Genomic DNA, 15,690 nt, shown 5'->3' on the forward strand with positions numbered 1-15,690 from the left:
TTTGCATCCTTGTACACACTATATGTAAAAAATTTCACACAATCAATAAAATTCAGTCGTTTATCAGTAACTTCTCATCTTCCCCCCTACCCACCCATTTTGTTTGCAAAAGAACTGCCAATATTGATTACGTAATGCTATAAAAATTTGAGAATAATAAAAAGCTAAATCAAAAGGAAAACTATATGCATTGCTTTTATTGTTGAAAACTCCCCTAGTGGATTATCGGTCAGTTCGTGCATCCTTCTACCCCAACAGAGCCAGATGGAGGTCCCCATTCGGTTGGAACTCCCCAAAACAGTGGTAACATGGAAGCTCTTCATTGCAAGTTCTCTGGTGTGGATACCGACGAGTCGAAATCTACCTTTCACCAGAAAAATCTAACCTTGCTACCCAAATATCATATTGCATATACATCATAAATAAACATTCATACATTGCAATCATGCATCATGCATACCAATCATTCATGTTGTAGCTGATATATCACCCAGAAGGAATATTTCAGTCCATTCCTAGCAGATAAAATTACCTTACACTTACCTTTTATCCTAGACAAATTTTTGGTTATTTTTGTATTTACTCCTCTTCCACCTGAACACCCGAAAATCTAGCGCAATTTGCACCTTCAGGTCTAATATGCTTAAATAGGGGAAGTTGTCATACCCAAAAATTTGCCCACCCTTTTCCTCCTGCATAGCTCATTTGCATACATCAAATTAATCATGCATGACCATTGCATTTGGTCATTGGATCACAAGCATGGCCACATTTTGGTTTGTATCTTAATATTAGGGTTTTCATCTTGATTTGCTTGTCAACTAACCCTAATAAGAGATGGAACTTGTTTGTCACTTTGCTCATGTACGTGATCATGCTCCAAATCAAGGCAAGGAAAAGGTCTTTTTAGTCAAGAAATATGCAAGTTTGCCCCTTGTGTTTCAAAGGTGGTTAGTGTGTTTATTTCCATGCCACATCACTCAATCTTCAAGCTTTTCTCAAGATTACACAAGCCCTAATAAATTTTTTATCAAGGGATGCTTATTCTATCACCATTGTGGCTTGAAATGCAAGAAAACTTCATGTTTGCACAAAGGGGCACAAGTGTGTTTGACCTAATTTGCAAGTATGTCATGCCTTTGATCCAAACTCCATAATTTCTTCAATTTTTATCAATTTGAGTCCCTCTACAACTTTGATTCAAGTATCAAACACCAATTCAATCATTAAGGACCTCATTTTTGCAAATGACCAAGTTTCCAAAATAGGCCAAAATCTTGTCATGACCATCACTTTACACTCATGCCATTTCCAGCTCAAGCATCCTTTTGACCCCATTATTTTTGCATCTTGTTAAGATTATGCCTAAGATCATTTGGCCCAAGTTTGTCTCAAAATTCACGAGGGAATCAAAAGTTATGGTGTCATCAACTTAAGACCTCAAAGTGACCAAACATGCTAAAAGTTGCTTGATCAAACGCCCAACTCAAATTACAGGTCACAACCCCAACTTTCCACCTTTGTAACTTTCTCCTCAAACCTCCTTTTAAGTTGATTACTTTTGCATCTAATTCATGGCCAGGAAAAGATCATTTGGCTTAAGGAACATCATAAAACACACGAGTGGATTGTATTTGGCCTAAGCATGAACATGGTGACCTAAACTCTGTTTTGAACAGTGACCTACAATGTAGAATTATGCCAAACTCAACTTGGGACCACTCAACACATGCGCAAACTTGATTCTCATGATAAAACACATTTCACCATAACACAAAACAACCTGAAGAGTGCCAAAACTTAGGGATTTCAGGCCATTTTTCACACTGATGGATCTAGAAATTTATGAATTTGGTTCACACGTTTGGGATCCAATTGGGCACGTACCTTGACCTCACTCTCTTCCCTATAAATAGAGCACGCCTCTTTTCCAAGCTTAAAAAGCCATAAAACCTCTATCATTTTTACTGTCCAAAAGCTCAAGAAACCAGTTTACTGTTACACGAAATCAAGCTTGTTTGAGTTCATTTATTTTCCTAGAAAGCTTCACTGGCGTTCTTTGAAACTACTCCAACTGGAACTAAGCTTCAAGACGACCTGAATTGCTCTAACCATTTTCACCATCTTCAACCTCGAGAATTGATTTGGATATTGTAGTTACGAGTAAAATTACACTTCAAACAAGTTACCATCCTTTTCGCCTTGATCTTCTGGTGCTAAGCCATCTTATACCTTGGATTTATCTTTTGATTTCGTCATTTAATTTAACTTTGAAAAACTAGGGTTCTTTACATGTTTGAGAAAATTTTCTTTGCTCATAGCAAATCAATTGCTCAGATGCAGAGAGACATGAGCGATGAATGAAGTAGAAGCTTGCACGTTTGATGTTTTAGCTTAAAACTCCAAGTTCATGAACCTTAAAAATCAACAAACGAAGGTTTAAGACGAAGCCCTTCGCACGCTTCAGAGGTAAATTTGAATTCCCTAGCCAATCACCACCTAACACTTCACTAGCCGTTGCATTTTAATTTTCTTTTTTCTATTTTTAATTCATTTAATTTCTTTTTTTTCAAAATTTATTTTAAATAACTCCCTTTTTTTATTCCAACTTTTTTTCATAATTTCATAAAAATATTTTCTACCACATATAATTTTTGTATAATTTTTAAAAATAATTTTGTATTTAGTTCATATTTTTCTTCTATTTTTCCATTTAATTTTCATTTAGCATTTTATTTTAATAATTTTGAAACATTTTTTACCCCAACTTCTGAGATCTCAATACTTATAGTACTTGGGACTTTCTCAAAAAATTTGGGACATTTGTTTGGTGTTTTGATACCTCTTTGGTATTTTCCCTTTCACTTTCCTTTTTTAATCATTTATAAATCATTTTTTATTTCTTTTTATTATTCACTTGATGTTTTGACTTAAGTTGTTTGCTTGGTTGACGAGGTCTTCCATATTTCAAATCATTGATAGATGGACATTATGTTGATTCAACCTTCTTTGATTCAAACATGTTGATAGATGATCATGAATCACTTTCAACACTTTGCATCAATGATAGGTTATCCCTTGATGCGCCATATTTTGAGTATTTTGACTTGTAGATAGATTGATCCCTATGCGACTGCCTTAGCTTTTCTCTTCACTCTTTCTATCTTCATCCATTTGCTTCTTTTGTTTTAAACCATTGTGTTACATGTTGTAGAAGAATAATTTTGTGTTAATTCTCTAACATGCCTGACATATAAATTGTTATTGACCGACCTCATATAGGTGTGACTTCTATATAAGCCTACTTACAATTGCTTAACATAACACTAAATTGTCCTGACATAATTAATTGACCACTAGCTTCTAACATTACTTTATGCACTTTACTTTATTGTCATTTAATTCAAGTCATTTAATTTATGCCATTTACTCAATGCACTTTACTTTTATGTCTCATTACTCATCATCTCACTTCATACTTTATTCATCTTGTCTTATTCATCTGTTGCTTCTTATGTTGTTTGATTGACCTGCTTATTAATCTCAATGAATGAAAACATGATAAAATCGAATTGACTTGATCTTTAAGACATTTGCTTGACTTGGAGTGTTGATGACCTCTTTGGACTTAGTACTTAGACCCTTTACTTGACTTGGAGTGACCTTGGACCTATGGACCTTGTGGATAATTTGACTTGGCTTTTCTCCTATTTAACTTTTCAGCTTGTGATTTTGTTCATCTGCTTTATGAATCTTGCTTATTGCATTCATATGATTAGGGTTTTCACACTTAGCACACACATGGCTTACTCTTGGGCTACCTTACAATGAGAGTAGGTTTAATACACTTTTGCACTCACATAGCTTTCTCTTAGGCTACCTTACAATGAGACCTTAGGTTAGTCTTTGTATGATCATGCATTATGTTTGTTCATTGATCCTATTCCCTTGATTTGGTTTGTTCAAATTCCATTTTGATCAACTAGATACTTTCAGCTGTTACACTTTCCCCTCTCCCTGTCTAGTGACCATAAGTCCCTTGGTTACTTGATATGACTTGTCTCTGTTACTTTGGAGCTTCAGCCTCTCAACAAGTACAAGACTTCTAGTGGATCACAATTTCTCTCAGCAAGTCAAGATCTCAGTCATCTGACTCATCCCCACCAAGCATCTTTATGAACTTGCTTCAACAACTTGTCAGATACTGACTAGGCTTGCATGCCATGAGCCTAAAGTAATAGAATATGATGAGAGGAGATATTTCCTACCCTTGGCTAGAATACCTTTGTGTACAAGATATAGACCCTATTTGCTCAGAGTATTCATTTCTATTCATAGACTTTAGTGCAATTCTAGTCAATTCATTGTCAAGTCTACAGCCGTCCATATGAGTCCTTTTATCTCTCTTTTTTGTTTAAACATCATTGCAATATCCTCTTTTTAGGGACACACCTCAATGGTTAAGCCCTATACTTTCTTTGGGATACACCTTCATGGTTAATCCCTATTCCTTGGTTTTGACACCATAATTCAGGTTGACACCGTCATGGTTATATACCTCCTTTGGGACACACCTCTATGGTTAACCCCCATTCCTTGATTTTGAAACCATAATTTATGGACACATCTATATGGTTAACCCCATATCCTCTCCCAGTTTAACACCATTGTCTTACCATATTAGTCCCTATGATTTGCTAAGGCCCTTGTCATGTGAGTCCCAATGCTTTGAAAAGTTTTTTTCATGTTTTACTTTCTTACCATGTGAGTCCCTATGCTTTGGTAAGACCCTTGTCATGTGAGTCCCAACGCTTTGACAAGTTTTGTATCTTCTTTCCCTTGCCTTGTTAGTACCAATTGCTGAGGCAAGCCCTTCCTTTGGTTTAAACACCATAACTTGGGTTGACATCGCCATGGTTATACACATCTCTCTTTGGTTTAAACACCACTTTTTCTCCCTTTAGTTTAAACACCACCTTTGTTCTCTCTTCTAGCTCAGACATCATTTCAGTCTTTTTCGGTTTAAACATCACCCCCAATCTTATCTTTTCTCAGTCTTTGTCCTCCGAACTACGGAGCTCTGACTTCTTTATTGCATTATGAGGATACATAGGCACAAGGATGCGAATCCTTGGCGAGAACTTTCTCACCTTTCTTTTCCTCTCTCCCTTTCTCTCTCTGGTTCCACGAAATACGAGACTTTGACTTTTTCATTGCACTATGAGAGTACATAGGCACGAGGGCCCCAATCCTCCTCAAGCACTTTCTCTCTAACCCATTTTCTGTTTTGCAGGTACAGGAAGATAGCTACGCCCATCCAAGCAAGAGCATTCAAAACGGTTCCCATGGAGTACCATGGATGTGGGGGGTGCTAATACCTTCCCCTTGCATAACCGACTTCCTTACTCGTTTCTCTTTCTCTTGGGTTTTATCGATATTTTCCCTTCCCTCTTTTGGGATAAATAAAGTTCGGTGACGACTCTGTTGTATCTTCGAGTGTGCGATGCGTTCAGGCATATTTCACATAGCTTCACCTGTAGAGACTTTTGAAAGAATTTTCTTTTCAGGTTTGAGACTCTTGCTTTGAGGCACAAAGTTGTTGTTTTTCAAAATGAGATTTTCTTCACTCAAAATTGAAAATTATGTTCCAAGCTTATAGTAAGCATCAGATTCAGATACATGAATCTTCTTCAGATCCTTGTATTTGTCCAAAAGATTCTGATATTTTTCCAGAACTTCAAATAAACTAGATTCAAGCTCAGAACGAGAAATTTCAGAAAATACCTCTTCAGTATTTGACTCAGATTCTGATTCTGGTTGAATCATTTCTACAGGAGCTTATGTGTAAGCCATTAGCGCCACATTAGTCGACTCTTCTTCAAAATCATATTTTGAAGACTCTGAATCATCCCATGTAGCCATCAAACCCTTCTTCTTTCCTCTGAAGTTCTTCTTATGCCTTTCTTTCTTTAACTTGGGACATTCATTCTTGAAGTGGCCATGCTCCTTGCACTCAAAGCACATGAGTTCTTTGCCAGCTCTAGCCTTCTTGGATCCAGAAATGGACTCAGAACGGACACATGTCCTTCTTTGTGATTTGAATTTTCCTTTCCTTTTCTTCCGGAGTTGATTAACGCGTTTGGATAGAAGAGACAATTCATTTTCTTTTTTTGATTCTTCTTCAGACACTTCATCAGTTTCTGCTTGAAGAACTTTTATCTTCTTAGATCTTCCTGAAGACTTCAGAGTAACAAATTTTCTCTTTCTCTTAGGCTCATCTTCCTCGAGATCAATCTCATGACTTCTTAAAGAACTAACCAGATCTTTAAGAGAAATGTTGTTCGGATTCTTTGATAACTTCAGAGTAGTTACCATAGGTCTCCAACGCTTAGGTAGAATTCTGATGATCTTCTTAACATAATCAGCAGTAGAATACCCTTTGTACAGAACCTTAAGTCCTGTGACAAGAGTTAGAAACATTGAGAACATGTTCTCAATAGTTTCCCCGTCCTCCATCTTGAACGATTCATATTTTTGAATCAAGGCCAGAGCCTTGGTTTCTTTGACTTGTGCGTTCCCTTCACACGTCATCTTCTGAGAATCAAATATAGATTTTACAGTATCTCCATTGGTGATATTTTCATACTCAATGTATGAAATAACATTTAGCAAGATGATTCTTTCTTTATGATGATTCTTATAGTCTTTCTTTTGTTGATCTGGCATCACTCTTCTTTCAACTTTATTGCCACTTGCATCTACTAGGTGTATGTAGCCATCAATTACCATGTCCCATAGATCAACACCGTAACCTATAAAGAAGCTCTTTATTCCATCCTTCCAATATTTAAATTTGTCTCCATAAAAAATAGGAGGCTTAACATTTTAATGATCTCTATCATTTGTTTGAGAAACTGGTGGTGGAAGGGCAGGCATTGTGTTTCACACTAGATATTTATTTGATATGATTAAGTGTTTGATATCTTATCAAGTCTAGAACTGGAGCTCTGATGCCAATTGAAGATGGAAAGAAATACAAGAAAGGGGGGTTTGAATTGGGTTTCTAAAAACAAAAGATTTTTCAAAGGTGATTTTTCCGAACAAGAAAAACAACCAATAACACGAACAAGAAAAACAACAAAGTTATTTTTATACTAATTTACTGTTAACAAAGATACCCCCAGTCCACCCTACCAAGGTGATTTTTCCTTCTCAACAAGGACTTAGTCCACTATAACCAAAACTGATTACATACACCACAAAGACAAATCATATTTGTCTTCTTGAGTCTATTTGAATAAAACCTAGTCACTCAAGGTAACCACTCAAACAATTTTGAGATTTACAAGTGTGTGTTTATAAGTATTGCTTCTAAGAAAGCAGATTAACACAAGTTCAATACAATGAATATCTCACACAATAATGAGCAACAACTCTATGTGTGTTTACAAAGATTATACACAAAAATGTATAGTTCAACAAAAGAGCATGTGTATGAGCGTAGTGTTGTGCAGTGAATTAGAATCTTCTTCCATTCTTCTAAGTCTCCTTTATATAGGCAATTAAAAGATCCATTGGAGGGTAGAATTAGAATAGAAAACTGTAGTTGTATTTTTATGTAAAGGTTTTCATATAGGATACAAAATGGTACAATAATATTGTCCTTAGCCCACAAAATCAACATAGTGGAGGGAAGGGTGATCCTGTATTGCATACTATTTTTCTGACGAAAAACCTTTTGATCTTATCTTTTAATCTTCCAAGGATTCTTATGAAATGGTGTTGAAGCATGCTTAGAAGGATCAAGAGACTAGTTGACATAATCTTCAGAACTTCGATCTTCAGATTCTTGACACACTTCCTCAAACCTGGTCTTCATAGTCTTCAGATCTTGTTCTTTAGAATATTCAAAACTTAAGCACACAATCTTGAAGGCCGAGGATCCTTCAGAGGCTCTTCAATCAGAGTCACAGTCAAAAGCTTTAGCACAAATGTTCATCATGACCATTGTCTAAGAGCTCTCTAGATCTTGACAACATCTTGTAAAGCACTTGTATCTCTTCAGGGCCAGAGTGTGTTGATTCTAGAATCTGATGACGTCACACATCAAAGCTTTAGAGTCAAAACATGTTATAAAAATCTATACACTAGATAAAAACCATTAGTGTACAAAATTGTTATCTAAGAAATAATGCATTTTTATCATCAAAATAAAAGGTCAGATGCATAACCAAATCTTATTTTTACACATAGGATCAGATTCCGTCCTTGAACCGGAGCACAACAAATTTCTACCATCGCCATAGGTAACATTTCACTAATTCTCCATAATAGGAATTATCTACTCGCACGCGATCCATCACCATAGGATCAAGGCTCACAAAAACTTTTTACCATCACCATATGTAACACTTCATTAATCCCCCATAATAGGAATCAACTACTCCCACCCGATCCATCACCATAGGATTGAGGCTCACCAAAACTGGACCGAAGCCCGTACACCATGAGACATGACTCTCAAATAACATGCATTGACACAAAAAGGTTCACCAAAAGGATTCCCACACACATCTCATCATTTATGCATCACATCATTCATCATGCAACAATCAATTCATGTTACTGAAGCTAGCAGAAATATACTCGAACGCATCTCACACTCGAACATACAACAGAGTCGCCACCAAACTTTATTTATTCTCGAAGGAAAGGGAAAAAATTGATAAAACAGGGGAAAGAGATAGCTGGGTAAGGAAGTCGGTTATGAAAGGGGAAGGTATTAGCACCCCTAACATCCATGGTACTCCATGGGAACCATTTTGATTGTTCTTGCTTGAATGGGTGATATCTGAGATTACTCACGAAAGAATAAGGAAAAAAGAAATATATAGATAAAGTGGTCAATGAGGATTGGGACACTCATTCCTACGTATCCTTATAGTGCAATAAGGAATTCAGAGCTCCGTAGTTCATAGAACTAGTGGCGAGAGGTGAAAAGAATTTGTGATAAAGGTATGGTTTGAACCAAATAATTGTGTGCTTTGAACTCCAAAAAGGGATGAAAACTGAACCCAAGAGTAAAACTGGAGTTGACCAATATGTGGACTAGCCGGAAGCGTCTGCCACTATATGGTATAGCCGAAAACAAGGAGAATTAAGTGTTTGGGTACGAGCCAAACACCTCTTAATTCACAAGGAGATACAAGATGGTGCTCAAATAGATAGTGTATTTGGCTCAAAGATAACAGGTATATCACATGGAGTGAATGAATGTAGAATATGGATGCATCATGGAGATGAATGGAATGAATGACCAAAGTCACAAAATTGAATATTTGGAAACAAATGACTGAAAAGGTGTAATTTGAAACCAATGGTCAAGATATATTGGAATCCATAAGAGAAATGGGATTTGCATCATAGAGGAAAACATGCTTATTGGCCAAAAAAGAATGAATAAAATGTTTGGGTACGAGTCAAACAACTCTAGGTACATATGCACACTGCCGCTATATCGTCCTAAGAGGGTATATATGGAATTCCAAAGAAAAATGTATTTGGTTTAAAAGAAACAATACGTCACTGGGGTGAGTGGTTCAATGATTGAGAGTAGATCATGAATCATGAGAGGTATGAATGATGCCCTAAGAGAGAAGGCATAATTAGGAATTCTCTCCAATGATTCGCATCCTTGTGCCTACATATTCTCATTGTGCAATGAGAAACTCAGAGCATTCGTAGTTCGTGGAACCATGAGAACAAAGAGAGAGATTGACAATGATGAACAATGTAACTTGCACCAACATAATGGTAACAGGGGAACCCCCATATGAGAGTGAACTTTGAACCAAATAGTAAACAAGCGTCTTATCCGAAAAAGAAGGAATTAAATCTCTGGGTACGATCCAAACAACTCTTGGTTCACAAGGTGGACTACCGTTATATCGTCCTAAAAGGGTATTGTCATACCCCAAAATTGCCTGTTAATTTTTATGATAAATTGATTCATGCATGGCATTCATTTCACATTTGCATTCATTTATTAACATACATTCTCATATAAATTATAAATTTTAATTTATTTATTATGTGATACAGATATAAAAAATAATAATGATTTTGGTTATCTGTATGATATAAATAAATTATATATATATATAAATAAAATAGTTTTAATTTAATGATAAATAAAAATAGATTTGAATTTTAATTGTATAAATAAATGGATCTAGAACTTGCAATTCAATGTAGTATTCTCTTGTTTGTGTGGTTTTCTGAAGTCCTCACACTTGAGGCAAGCCAATGGTGGTTTCAATTTTCCATTTCGTGCATTTACAGTTGTTATACCATGATCTTCCATCTCACATTTCTCTCAATATAGGAAGAGTGAGGAAGATCCATGGATACAGTGGTGATGTACATCACACGAGCTTCAATTTGATGTCCTTGCTTTTCATTTTTGTTAAAAAAATCTCTGCAAGTGGTGGCCGGATTCTGGTAGCTCACCGGAGAAGATGGTGGTTTCCATCACCACGTGTGCATCTTCCTAACCATTGGATTGCTTTGCCACGTTTTAATCCTGAGCATTCATTATGTTTACTTGTTTTAATTCACATTGCCACGCGTTTGACTTGGTCACACCATGCGCCCTCACATCTGAGTCATCTATCCACGCCACGTCATTTAATGAATCTGATCATGTGGCGCTGGATTTTCCATTATTTCTATTTTTCATTTTATTTTCAGTTAATTCCTTTTATTTTCAAAAATTCATAAAAAAATTATTTGAAGTCATAAAAATATGAGACCAATGCCAAATAATTTCTTGAAAAATCTAGTTTCATATTTTGCTTTTTAAATATTTTTGTGACTTCATGTAATATTTTTTGTGAATTATTTGGTTTTTAATAGTTTTAATTCATTTTAAAATACTTTCTGATATTTGAAAAATCCAAAAATATTTTCTTAACACCTATGGGTCATGATAAGTTAATGAAAAATAGTCTCATCAATTTCTTATTTGATTTGAGATTTATTTGAGATTTTAATTCATATTGTGTTATTTTTTAGTGTTTTTATTGATTTTAATTACTTTCCGGTTTCAAAAATTGTTGAGAAAATTAGTCAAAGCTTGTTTGACCATGTTAGACCTATGAGAATTTAATTGGACTTGTTGAAGTTGATTTGAATTGAATTTGAGGTTTAACCTTATTTGATTATTTTATATTAGCATTTTATTTCAATTCAAAAAATATCAAAAAAATATTGTTGACTTGTTGACTTGTACTCTTCATTCCTTTTCTGTTTGGCTTTGATTGATGATGACTTGGTTCATATTTGATCAATTGGACTTGATGTTTGTCTTCTTTTTCCCTCCCTTTCATCTTCATCCTATTCTTTCCATTAATGGCCAATGAGTTAATGTCTTATGGTTAGTCTTGACAAATGAGGGGTTTAACCTTCTTTAATCCAAACCAAACTCAACTTGATCCATGATCAAGTGAGTTGTTTTGTGTCCAAGATAGGTTGCTTCTTGGTCAAGCAAATGACCTAAAGTCCATACAAGGCCCTTCCCCTTTTGTTTTGGCATGGCAAGTTTATGGAGCTTGACTTACTAGTCATGATCTCTAACTTGTGTTATTTGCCTATATTTTTATTGACCGACCTCAAATAGGTGTGACTACTACATTAGTCCACTTACGATTGCTTAACATAGCGCTACATTGTCTTATGACAAACTAACATAACTATACTAATTACTAACTTTAATTTGAGCATTTAATTTCTTGCCTTTTACTTTTAATGCCATTTATTTCTTGCTCATTTATTCATATTGATTTTCACTTTGCTCACTTGAGCACATACTTTGTGTTTATGTCATTTTTCTTTTGCTCATTTGAGCTCATTATTGTATATAAATATATTGTTATCTTGTGTTTGCTTTGTCTTTGTTTTTTGTGTGAACCAATTGTAAAAGGAGAAAGGACTTAGAATTAGGACTTACCTATGCTTAAAGGAGTTCAAGAGCAACTAGGCCTCATGCCTTTAGAATGCTAAAATTGTTGAAGATCAACTAGGCCTCATGCCTTTAGAATGCTAAAATCCAAAGTTGATCTTAAATGACTTCTCATCCAAACTTATTTTTTGTCCATTCCCCTTATTATGTTTGTGAATTTTTTGATGTTTGCTCTTATGTGATAGGGATCCTACCTTGAGATTGTGAAAAGAGGACCATTTCCATGAATAGCCAAGTTAAGAGAGACAAGCCAAATGGAGATCCTAAGAGCTTGAATCCAAATAATTGTTTGATTGCTTGAGTGTTTGCTAAGTCCAAAGGAAAGGAGCATCTTGAATCATCTTTATGATTTCAAGAAAAGGAGCTCCAAGGGTTTATCTTTCCTCTCTTATCTTTGTTTGCTTTAGGATTAGCCCTTCTCTTCTTCTCTCCACTCTAACCAAGCCAAAAATCATTTTCAAAACTTTGACTTTGTTTTAAATTAGAAACCTAGGCCTTAAGCCTTTGACTTTTCAAAATCATTTTCATAAATACTCACTGTGAATGAATCTTAATCCAACTTTGACTTCATTTTGTAAATAAACCTAACTTGTAAATATCAATCATTTCAAGTTGTTTTGTGGTTCCAATGGCCACCTTGTTAAAACCTTTTCAAAAACATTAGTCATAGGTTTGAGTTATCATAGTGGTTGATGTAAATCTCACCTTATCCGTAGTGGTTGAAGTTCTACCTTTGAATTGGAGCTCTTAAGGCCACGAATTCTTCAAGATCTTGATTCCTCTTCACTCTAGGGATGTGATGGAGATGATAGGCTAAGGAATCGAGCTTTGAAAATCAACTAATGATGTTGAATTTCTAGCTTGAAGGTGAAGAAAAAAATCTGAAAAATTCCTTTGGTATTGGTTAGGATTTCAGTGTTGCAGCGTTTCAGATCTCCAAAAGGTTATGAAATGAAGCTCATGAGGTGTTTATTTATAGCTGGATGTGGCCGAGTTCATACTTCCCTCGTGTGCATGGGATTTAAAAATGGATATGCATGGGCCTGTACAGGCGTATGTGAGGCCCAATGATGGGTGCAAAACCAAGATGAATTCATTTGGAATGGATTTGGACGTGTACATGAAGTGAAATTAGCTTGCACATTAAGTTTCATCATGAAATGTAAAAATGAACATAAAGAAAGAGCTCTTCGAAACTCACACATGGTAAATCCAAAATAGCATTATGAGTAATGGTTGGAAAGCCCTTGAAATAAGGAACAAAATTCATGTTGGACAAAAATTCATTTGGCATTTGGAAAGTAATGAAAACTGGCTGTGAAAATTTAGGTACAAAACATGTTTTAGTCACCTTTGAAAATTTTCACCAAAAGCAAGCCTATTCAAGCCCCCCTGTTTCCATGATGAAAGCTTCAAATGGAAAAACCTCCAAGATTAAAGTTGTATATCTTTTCAATATGATCAATTTAGACTCAAATGTTGCATCATTTGGATTTTATATGAAAAAGTTATGGGCATTTGAAGTTGGGTACTTTTTCAAATTCAGTGAATTAGGTCCAAGGTGACCTATAATGTTTTGTATTATCACATGTATTTATTTTAGGATTACAAAATTTTGTCCAACATAACATTTTAATTAGACATCTTAATGTTTCCAATGAATTTGGTCTCACCTTAAAATCATAAGAATTAAGTAAGTTATGTCCTTGGTAAGTTGAACCAAAATTAGGGTTTTAGTCAAAATGACCTATAATGTTTTGAAATGAATGATGATGTTCCAAGTTTCAAATGGATTTTTGATGAACATTAAAGTTGTTCATATGGTTCTTAAGAACAATTTTTCTCTTTGGGGAATCTTCATTTGACAAACACATCAAAAGTTATATCTCAGTGATCCTTAGTTTAGTCAGATGACTTGACTGGTCAACTTTTCAAGCCCAAACTTCCAATCTTGATAAATGAACGATTGAGGATCCTAAAATAGGCTCATATATGCATAAAATTATGAATTAAAGAACTTCCCTTGATTAAATTTGATCATAGGTTGAGGTTGCTTCATGGGCAAGGCACAATTGAATTAGGATTTTCTTAGGAAACAATCCTCAAGCCCTTTGGGTTATCTTGATCAAATTGGAAAATTGAGATATTTGGGAGACATATATGATGATTAGGAGCTTTATGGACCATTTTAATGCTTTTTCTGATCTTTATGTAGCCATTTCATTGGGATTAAGAGCCTCCTAGGAGCATTGGAACACATGATCACTTGAGCTTCAAAACAAAAAGAGTTAGTGACATATTTTTGTGCTTTTGGTTAGTAAAAAAATAAGAAAACCAATAATATAAAATACAAGCATGCTTGGTGGTCTCAAAACACTCACATAAGTCCCAACCCTAGGGTTAAAGAGCCAAACATGCTATGATCCTTGAGGCAATGCACCTATGCAATAACATGATGCCATGAGGGATCTTAGGGTCAAAATTAGGGTCTTACATGATCAACTTAAATCGAGGGTTTGAATTGACTTGAAAAGATGAGCCTAATCTAAGGGTTAAGATTATATTCACAGGCTATTGCTAAGGGGAACATGCATTTGTTAGTCAAAGACTTGATTAAAACTATTTAACATCCTAAGTTGAATGAAGATGTAGAAAATGAAGGGACATGAATTGCTTGGGCCAAAGGCCCAAGTCTTCAACCAAGGACCTACGAACCGGGTCTCACATGGGCAACCTAGAATTGCCAAAGTCTTTAAACTCTGGTTGGAAATTTAACACCACTGTAAGCTCAATCATCAACTTCCTCACGAATTCACGTCGACACTAGCACATCAAACATGGCACAAGAAACTTCACTTCAGAATCGTCTCGATCGCGCACTAACAACCAAATGTTTGATAAACGAATTTGATTCCACCTTTTATGAAGAATCAAATGCCGAATCTGAATCTCAATCTTGAGCGCGAAAACTTGAAAAAAAAGAGAAGAATGAAGAACCTATCGGATTCGATGCAGGCTCCAGGTAATTTTTCTCTTCGATCTCCCTCGACCACTTCCGCTACATACTGTTATCGCTCTTCAATTCATTTCATTACTGCTTATGAATCTTCTCCTCCTTCATTCTGCTTCTCCTATTCTCTATTGTGTGTTATTCTGTTGTGAAGTCCTCTCTCAGAATTGTTGGAAGGTTGTTAATAGGGTGAGGTTAGAGATGTTGAAGAAAATGGTTATAGGGTATTGGTTAGAGAGGAGGGTTCTGGTTTTTGGAAATGGAGAAGTGTGAGGGAGTTTTGGTAGATGATCTCGTTTTAGTGAGTCATCCTCGCTTTTTCTGTTTCTCGAATTGCATGGCTTTTTTTTAAGGTTGAAAGAAATGAGGTTAGGGAGAGCTTTTGACGAAATTTTGTTAGAATTTTCTTTGGTTGTTAGGAGGTTCCTTGAGAGGTTGGTTTTGTTTTTAGTTTTTCCATTATCATTTTCTCAGTCCTCTGCAGAATTCGTGTTTTTTATATAGTGGAATTAGTTTCGAGATTCTTCCTAAAGTACCCTGAAATCCAAATGAAATTCAAAGTTAGTTAGCAAATGTTAGCTCTGTTTTCGTTATTGATTCAGTTGGGTCTTTTATTGGTTAGCAGAGAGTTCAGTCAGTACTTCTGTTAGTTAGTTAGAGT

This window comes from Lathyrus oleraceus, chromosome 3, assembly GCF_024323335.1.
Source record: "Lathyrus oleraceus cultivar Zhongwan6 chromosome 3, CAAS_Psat_ZW6_1.0, whole genome shotgun sequence".
Taxonomy (NCBI): Eukaryota; Viridiplantae; Streptophyta; class Magnoliopsida; order Fabales; family Fabaceae; genus Lathyrus; species Lathyrus oleraceus.